Source organism: Leucoraja erinacea, chromosome 24 (genome assembly GCF_028641065.1).
Source record: "Leucoraja erinacea ecotype New England chromosome 24, Leri_hhj_1, whole genome shotgun sequence".
Classification (NCBI taxonomy): Eukaryota; Metazoa; Chordata; class Chondrichthyes; order Rajiformes; family Rajidae; genus Leucoraja; species Leucoraja erinaceus.
This window is the reverse complement of record NC_073400.1, coordinates 26,067,046-26,076,113: the sequence shown is the minus strand read 5'-3', so window position 1 is coordinate 26,076,113 and position 9,068 is coordinate 26,067,046.

Sequence of the window (9,068 nt, the reverse complement as noted above, 5' to 3'; positions counted from 1 at the left end):
AAAAAGCTGCAATGTGAGTTCGTGCAATAGTGAAAAGAAAATTGTGAATGAGTAAAGAGTGTGCATTGACCAGAATGAAGGGACTGTTATTTTCATGGCCGCACGGTGGCGCAGCGGTAGAGATGCTCCCTCACAGTGCCAGAGACCCGGGTTCGATCCTGACTACGGGTGCTTGTCTGTACGGGCATTTGTACTTTCATCCCGTGATCTGTGTGGGGTTTCTCTGAGATCTTCGGTTTCCTCCCAACTCCAAAGACGTACAGGTTTGTAGGTTAATTGGCTTGGTAAATGTAAAACATTGTCCCCAGTGTGTGTAGGGTTGTGTCAATGTGCGGGGATCGCTGGTTGATGCGGACTTGGTGGGCCGAAGAGCCTGTTTCTGTGCTGTATCTTTAAACTAAATTATTTTGGTCTTGTGGCTGCTGGCATTCAAGAGATCCCATGACAATCACAGCGTCATAGAGTGATACAGTGTGGAAACAGACCTTCGGTCCAACTTGCCCACACCGGCCAACATGTCCCTTTTACACTTGTCGCACCTGCCTGTGCTTGGCTCATATCCCTTTAAACCTGTCCTATCCATGTACCTGCCTAATTGTTTCTTAAACGTTGCGATAGTTCCTGCCTTAACGTCCCCCTCTATACCGTTTCTGTACATGTGTTACTGAAGCAACACTACATTGCTACAATTGACATTGAAGGCTTAGCTGTGCAATGAAAAGTTGCGGATGGTGTGGTCTCTTTCCCAATGGGTTGTAACTAAGAGTTACAGACAGATGGTATTACATCGCCAGTGACAGATATGCCACTATAGAGAAGTTTGACAATGTCGGTGGTCTACAAGGAACATTAATTGAATGAATCTCTGCTCATCTGTCAGGGAAGAAATTGCAAGATTAAAATTAGTTCAGTTTTGTTTAGAGATGCAGTGAGGAAACAAGCCCTTCTGCCCACCGAGTCCGTGCTGGCCAGCGATCCCCGCACACTAACGCTATCCTATGCAAACTAGGGACAATTTTTACAATTTTAGCGGGGATTCTGCTGTGCTCTCTCCCTTCACCCCGGCAGCCCCGGTTACCGGATGTTCTCCCCGAGGCTGGGATGGAACGGGCGCTATGTAAACGCAGCTCTCCTCACTGAGCGGGATGTTCAAAAGTGACAGGAGCAGAATTAGGCCATTCGGCCCATCGAGTCTACTCCACCATTCAGTCATGGCTGATCTATCTTTCCCTCTCAACCCCATTCAACAATACGATACGATATGATACGATCGAACTCTATTTATCCCAGGAGGGAAATTGTTCTGTCAACGGTCATAAAACACATGGTACATGAAGCATGAAATTAAAGTGACGGGTTGAAATTATTGGGGTTGTTCAAAGAGTTTTACCGTTTGATAGCCATAGGGAAAAAGGATCTCCTGTGGCGTTCTGTCCTGCATCTTGGTGGAACCAGTCTGTTGCTGAAGGTGCTCCTCAGGTTGACCAGTGTGTGTGTCATGGAGGGGTGAGCTGTATTGTCTCCTCCAAGACCACCTCCCATTAATCCAACTCCAACCGCACCCAGGACAGAACCAGCTTTCCTGATGAGCTCATTGATCCTGTTGGTGTCCGCAGACTTCACCCTGCTGCCCCAGCACACGGCAGCGGAGAAGATGCCACTGGCTACCACCGATTGGTAGAATAATTCTCCTGCCCTCCCCCATAACCACTGACACCCTTTGGTGTGGGAGAATCATTGATTCCAGTAAAAAGCCGACCCGATAAACTCATCGGATTAAGGACAAAAAGTGGGCTTGTGTAATTCACCCTGTCTGTTCTTACTGATGAGCCAGCACAAATTGCGAGATGTACAATGTCCCAATTACAAGGTTCACTGCAAATCGTCATGATTCTAACTTAAAAAACCACCACGCAGAGTACTAAATCTGGGTCGGTGCCATTCAAGTTAAACTAATAAAGGGTAAGATGCCCAGGAGCGATTCTGGTGGAAAGTTTAGTTTAGTTTAGAGATACAGCGTGCAAAACAAGCCCTTCTTTGGCCCACCAAGTCCACACTGACTACCGATCCCCACACATTAACCCACACTAGGGACAATTTACACTTATACCAAGTACACAAACCCAAGCCAATTAACCCACAACCTGTACATCTTTGGAGAATGGGAGGAAACCAAAGATCTCGGCAGAAACTACGAACGCGGTCACAGGGAGAACGTACAAACTCTGTACAGTCAGCACCTGTGGTTGGGATTGAACCTGGGTCTCCAGCGCTGCAAGCACTGTAAGGCAGCAACTCTACCGCTGCGCCACCGTGTCACCCTGCGATGGACTAAATATGTCGCCAGATTAATCCATACACATTGTATACTAATGATGCCGATGCCTTGGTAGATATGGGCTACATCGGTACGAGCTGCATTAAGCTGCTTACAGCTCCAATTTCTCCATTGCAATTAGAATGTGCCACACAAAACAACAGCACAGCATCCATTCATAGGACGTAGGGTATCATTTTGCAAGGCCAATCTTATTTGTCCCTTATTTAAAGTAATAATAAACAAGCTTATTAAACCAGGACCATCATTTGCAATAAAATGCTTCCAAAATGTCATTAGATGTTTTTACAGAATTGTAGGCCAGTGACAAAGAATTACTGGTAGAGTTGCTGCCTCGCAGCGCCGGAGATCCTGGCTACGGGCGCTGTCTGTGCGGAGTTTGTATGTTCTCCCAGTGACCGTGTGGGTTTTATCCGGGTGCTCCGGTTTCCTCCCACACTCCAAAGACGTACAGGTTTGTAGATTAATCGACTTCTGTAAAATGTAAACTGCCCCTGGTGTATAGGATAGTTTTAGTGCACGGGGTGATCGCTGGTCAGTGCGGACTCGGTGGGCCGAAGGGCCTGTTTCCACACTGTATGTCTAAAATCTAAAGTCTAAATGTAGTACTCCCAACATTGCAAACATGTCTCAAGGTGCATTAGAGAAGCATTCTCAAATAATTTAATGTTGAACTGTGAGGATGAATTGAGGCAAATGACTGAAAGCCTGGTCAAAGAGTTTTTAAAGACGTGCAGGTTTGTAGGTTAATTGGCCCCCTGTAAATTGTCCCTCGTGTGTAGGATGTGAAAGTGGGATGACATAGAACTAGTGTGCACGGGTGATGGATGGTCGGCATGGACTAGGTGGGCCGAAGGGCCTGGTTCCGTGCTGTATCTCTAAAAGCATCAATGTCAGTATATATCCAAACCCGGGTGGATGTTACTTGTGGTTGATGATTTATCATAGACTTAGTGTGGTGTCGTTCAGAGATACAACGCGGAAATTGCCTTTATGGACGGCCGACCAGCAATTTCCATCCAGTAGCACCATCCTATACACTAGGGACAAATTTTACCAAAGCCAACCTACTGTCTTAATCTTCTAGGCATCAGAATCAATAGGCTTGGGAGGTAGTCAAGTCAAGTCAGATTTATTCGTCACGTGCACAATAATGTGTAGTGAAATGAACGTGCCGGTAGCGGTACAATAAAGGTACTGTTAAAGAAGTCTTGATGATTTGCTGTATTATAGTTATTAAAAAAATGTTTGTTCCATTGATGAAGGTGGGGGGAGGGGGGGGGGGTGGTGGGGGGGGGTGGGGGGGGGGGGGTGAATATTTAACATTGTCAATTAGGTACGAATCAAACATTCTCCTTGTCTTGGTCTTGGAAGCGAATGTGTTGTTCTAGCTGCACACAACCTGGCAATCGCAGGGCAAGTTAGACATAAAGTGCTTGAGTAACTCAATGGGTCAGGCAACATCTCTGGAGAAAAAGGATGGGCAACGTTTCAAGTCGGAACTGATATACCCTCCACCGAAAACGGTGTCTGAGACAGGGCCGGGAACATCATCAAGGACCCCTCCCACCCTAACCACGGACTGTTTGCCCTCCTCCCATCAGGGAGGCGGTACAGGAGCCTCGGGTCTCGCACAAGCAGGATGATGAACAGCTTTTTGAATAACACTATTACACTGCTGTTCTCGGAGTCCCGTCGCTAGATATCTTTAGTCTCTCCCATTTGTATACAGTATTTGCCTATGTACCAGTTTTCTTTTCTCTGTAATCTATCCACATTCCACGCATTGTTAACCAGTACTCTTTTACTCTATTGTATGCTTAGTCTGTATTTTTATTTCCTACTTCTACTATCTTGCACTATGTCTATGACCAGACCCTAAACTGCATTTCGTTGTACCTATACTTGTATCTGTGCAATGACAATAAACTTGAATTGAATTGAATTGAATTGAATATTCTTTTACAGTCCTGATGTGGCTTTGCATCACACACTGATAGATCATGGAGACAGGCCAGGACTGCTCTCTAGTTGGTGATAGGACAGTTCAATTGACTGATAACAGTGCGGCAGCAGCGCGTACGTCCTTTTAACTTTTTATTGGTTTTTCGTATGTCTAAATATATGTTTTAGTGTAGGCGGTGGGGAGAATAAGGGGAAACCGTTTTCAGTCACTTACCTCGACGGAGATGTGACTTTTCTCTTTGTCGAATCTTCGCCCCCCTCACGGCCTAACAACTGGAGACCGGCCCAGAGCTTCAGCAGCAGGCGCGGAGGGACTTTAACATCGCAGAGCGGGTCGATCCCTTGCCGGGGATCGCCAGAAGAAATGCTCCGACCCTACCAGCCTGCGGACTATAACATCGTGAAGCCGTGGTCTCCGGTAAGAAAGTGGCCGATTTGGGAACTCCAAGCCGCGGAGTGTGTGTCCCGATCCATCCCAACGTCGGAGTTTCGATCATCGGGCGTGTACATCAGGCTGTCCGTAACGGCGACTATGGAGCGTTCATGGCCCTGACCACGGAGAAAAAAGGAGGAAGATTGACTGAATGCTACTGCCTCCATCACAGTGAAGAATGTTGATTCCACTGTGGTGGATGTTTATGTTAAATTCTATTGTGTATTGTGTTCTTTTTGATCGCATGGTAACTCAAATTTCACTGTACCTTAGTTGGTGCATGTGACAATAAATATGAACTTGAACTTGATCTCTCCTTGGATCCTATGTGATCTATCCTTCCAGAGCAGCCTATCATGTGGAACTTTGTTGAATGCCTTACTGAAGTCCATGTACACAACATCTACAGCTCTGCCCTCATCGACCTTTTTGGTCACGTCTTCAAAAAAATCAATCAGATTTGTGAGGCACGACTTCTCACGTACAAAACCATGCTGACTATCCCTAATCAGCCCTTGCCCATGCAAATGCCTGTATCACCTGTCCCTCAGAATACTCTCCAGTAACTTTCCAACTACAGATGTTAAGCTCACTTGCCTCTCGTTCCCAGCATTTTCCTTGGAGCCCTTCTTAAAAAGAGGCACGACATTTGCCACCCTCCAGATCTTCTGGCACCTCTCCTGTATTTAAGGACGACTCGTAAATTTCAACCAGTACTCCCCGCAATTTCCTCTCCAGTTTCCTGCAATGTCCTCGGATATATCTGTCCTCGGACGTGTGCTATTTGTTCCTTGTGCAGTGACTGAAAAATGTACCTGTGTTTCTTTTTTGTTACTGCTGGCTTCTGTTGGATTAGTGGGGGAGGATGGTGCAGTCATAACATAAATCTCATTCTACCCTTGTCCCATTTTTTTCTGTCACCTCGTTGCATCCTTAAGCAGACTCTGACCTACAAAGTGCTCCTGGGCATTTTGCTTTGTGCTAATGCAGTTTCTGAGATGGTTTCTGTAAGACCTTCAGCAGAAAGGTTGAGGGAAGTGTTCTCCACTTTCCCTGGGTAACGCCACTCTGTGACTGTCAATGCTGGCATTAGCACAGCTTTCTTCACTGATGTATCATAAGGTCCTAAGTGCTAGAAGCAGAATTAGGCCATTCAGCCCATCAAGTCTACTCTGCCATTCAATCATGCCTGATCAATCTCTCCCTCCTAACCCCATTCTCCTGCTTTCTCCCCATAACCTCTGATACCAGTACTATTGAAGAATCTATCTATCGCTGCCTTAAAAATATCCATTGACTTGGTCTCCACAGCCTTCTGAGGCAAAGAATTCCACAGATTCACCACCTTCTGACTAAAGAAATACTTCCTCATCTCCCTCCTAAAGGAGTGTCCTTTAATTCTGAGGCTATGACCTGTGGTCCTAGAATCTCCCACTAGTTGAAACATCCTCTCCACATCCACCCTATCCAAGCATTTCATTATTCGGCAAGTTTCAATGAGGTCCCCCCCCTCATCCTTCTAAACTCCAGTGACATATAAGCAGATACCCTGCAAGTGTGATCTTTGCAATGAACTCTTAAAGAAACAAATCACAATAGGAGCAACATTCTTCCCATTATAATTTCATGTTTCAAAGGAAGGGTGTGCTGCCGCTGGAGAGGGTCCAGAGGAGGTTTATGAGAATGATCCCATGGATGAGTGGATAAACATATGATGAGGGTTTGAAGGCACTGGGCCTGCACTGGCTGGAGTTTAGAGGCTGGTAAGTGGGCCGATAAAACCAGACTCAGGAATAGCCACTTCCCCTCTATTATCAGGCTACTGAACTGTCCTTCCATAATCTAGGGCACCGATAATCTAGAACCGATGTGTTACAATATTGAGAATTATATTCTACATTCTGTATCTTCCGCTTTGAGATTGACTTAATTGCATTTCGTTTAGTTTAGAGATTATCTTGCGAAAACAGGCCCTTCGGCCCACCGGGTCCGCGCCGACCAGCGATCCCTGCACGCTAACACTATCCTACACCGACTAGGGACAATTTTTACATTTACACCAATTACATTTACACCAAGCCAATTAACCTACAAACCTGTACGTCTTTGGAGTGTGGGAGGAAACCGAAGATCTCGGAGAAAACCCACGCATGCCACAGGGAGAATGTACAAACTCCGTACAGACAGCGCCCGTGGTCAGGATCGAACCCGGGTCTCCGGCACTGCATTCGCTGTAAGGCAGCAACTCTACCGCTGCGCCACTGTACAACAGTATCGTCTGATCTGATTGAATAGCGTGCATAACAAAGCTCTTCACTGTACCTCGGTACACATGACAATAAATAAACCTAAACCAGTAGACATAAAATGCTACAGGTGTCCTCAGCTTATACATTATAAAATTAAAGCAGTCCATATCTGCATTAGCATGCAGAATTATCAGTATGAGCCTCTACATAGCAGCCGTAATGTTGAAGTTGTTTTTTAATGACAATGATTGAACTGATCATCTGTTTTACTTTCTGTACTGTCTGTCACATCTCCGTGCCGGCTGCAGAGTACAAATATGGAAATGTGCGGGAAGAGATTTGTTCTGTCATTGTTGCTGTTTGTAAACATTTCCATTCCAGTGATGCCAGCTCTTGACACTCGGGACGTGAGATCCAGATTGTGACTGGTGTACTGTACACAGGGCTGGCGTTCCCTGCGGGTCTGAAGTGCTGCCCTAATCAACACGGCACTGAGCAAACAAACAGCTCCAAGATTTACAAATGCATTTGGAATCTCAGCTTGGTTGCAAAGGGTCAAAGTGCCCACTGCACCGACTAATATGATGAACATTTGACAGCACTGGGCCTGCACTCGCTGGAGTCCCCATCATCATGGACAAGTTGCAAATATCAGAATACAAAATGCAATAAAATAATTTTTCCCCCGGATGGCTTAATGTGTTAGATGCACTTCTCAATTAGTCTCATCCTGTCTCAGTGAATTGCTTTCAATCTACTCGCAGAAGTTTATAAGAATGCGGGGGGACCTCATTGAAACGTACAGAACGGTGAAAGGGTTGGATAGAGTGGATTTGGAGAGGATGTTTCCACTAGTGGGAGAGTCTAGGACCAGAAGTCGTAGGACGTTCCTTTTGGAAGGAGATGAGGAAGAATTTCTTTAGCCAGAAAGTGGTGAGTCTTTGCCACAGAAGGCTGTGGATGCCAAGTTAATGGATATTTTTAAGGCAGAGTTAGATGGATTCTTGATTAGTATGGGCGTCAGGGGTTATGGGGAGAAGGCAGGAGAATGGGGTTTGGAGGGAAAGATAGATTAGCCATGATTGAATGGGGGAGTAGATGGGCCGAATGGCCTAATTCTGCTCCTATCTCATGACTTTTCTCAATGCTTCATTACTACGCTGTCTGTCTCCCTCAAGATATCACTTCTGCACTGATGTGCTCCTTCCTCGTAAGTCACAGCTACACAGAGGGGCAATTTACAATTTATAACCAAAACCAAATAATCTGTAAACCTGGATGTCTTTGGACTGTGGGAGGAAACTGGAGCACCCGGTGAAACCCACGCGATCATGGGGGTGAACGTACCAACAGCACCCGTCGTCAGGGTCAAACCCGGGTCTCTGGCGCTGAATGGCAGCAACTCTACCACTGCGCCACTGTGCCACCCTGATGGTCAGAGTTGTATTACTGCATTACGTCTTACAGATGGTCCACGTCCTTCATTGAAGCAGAATGATTACCAGACTTAATGTTAATGGCATGAAATTGGAGCTGAGGTGAAAGATTAGCCACTATGCTAACTGAGTAGTTTATCAGAGTCAAGGGATGATCACATCTCTCTCCCCTCTTTCCAATGTCCTTATGTTTGGATTTGACACATCCATCTTAGATCCTCGTCAACTACAGACATGAATAATTTCATCCCATCACCCTGGACAAGTTGCAAATATCGGAATACAAAAGGCGATAAATAGTTTTTTCCCCTGAATGGTTTAATGTGTTAGATGTACTTCTCCATTTGTAAACACGCTCCTAAACTTACCCCCCTAGTCTAGTTCAGTAAAAACACTGACTCAAGCACTGGACCAACTTATCTTTATTTTTAGAGCAAACTCAAATTCCCCTATATGATACCTGAACCACCGCAGGTTCGATCCTTGTCTCAAGCCCTTCAGCCTCGTGCAAGCAGACGCTGCCCAAAAGGTCACGCAGTCCCAAGCGCCCTTCAAGAAGATCGACACCGATCCAAAATGGGGCTACCTTTTATAGGTCCACAAACCTTGAGGGGCCGAACTACATAGGGGTGGTCCCCAAACAATCC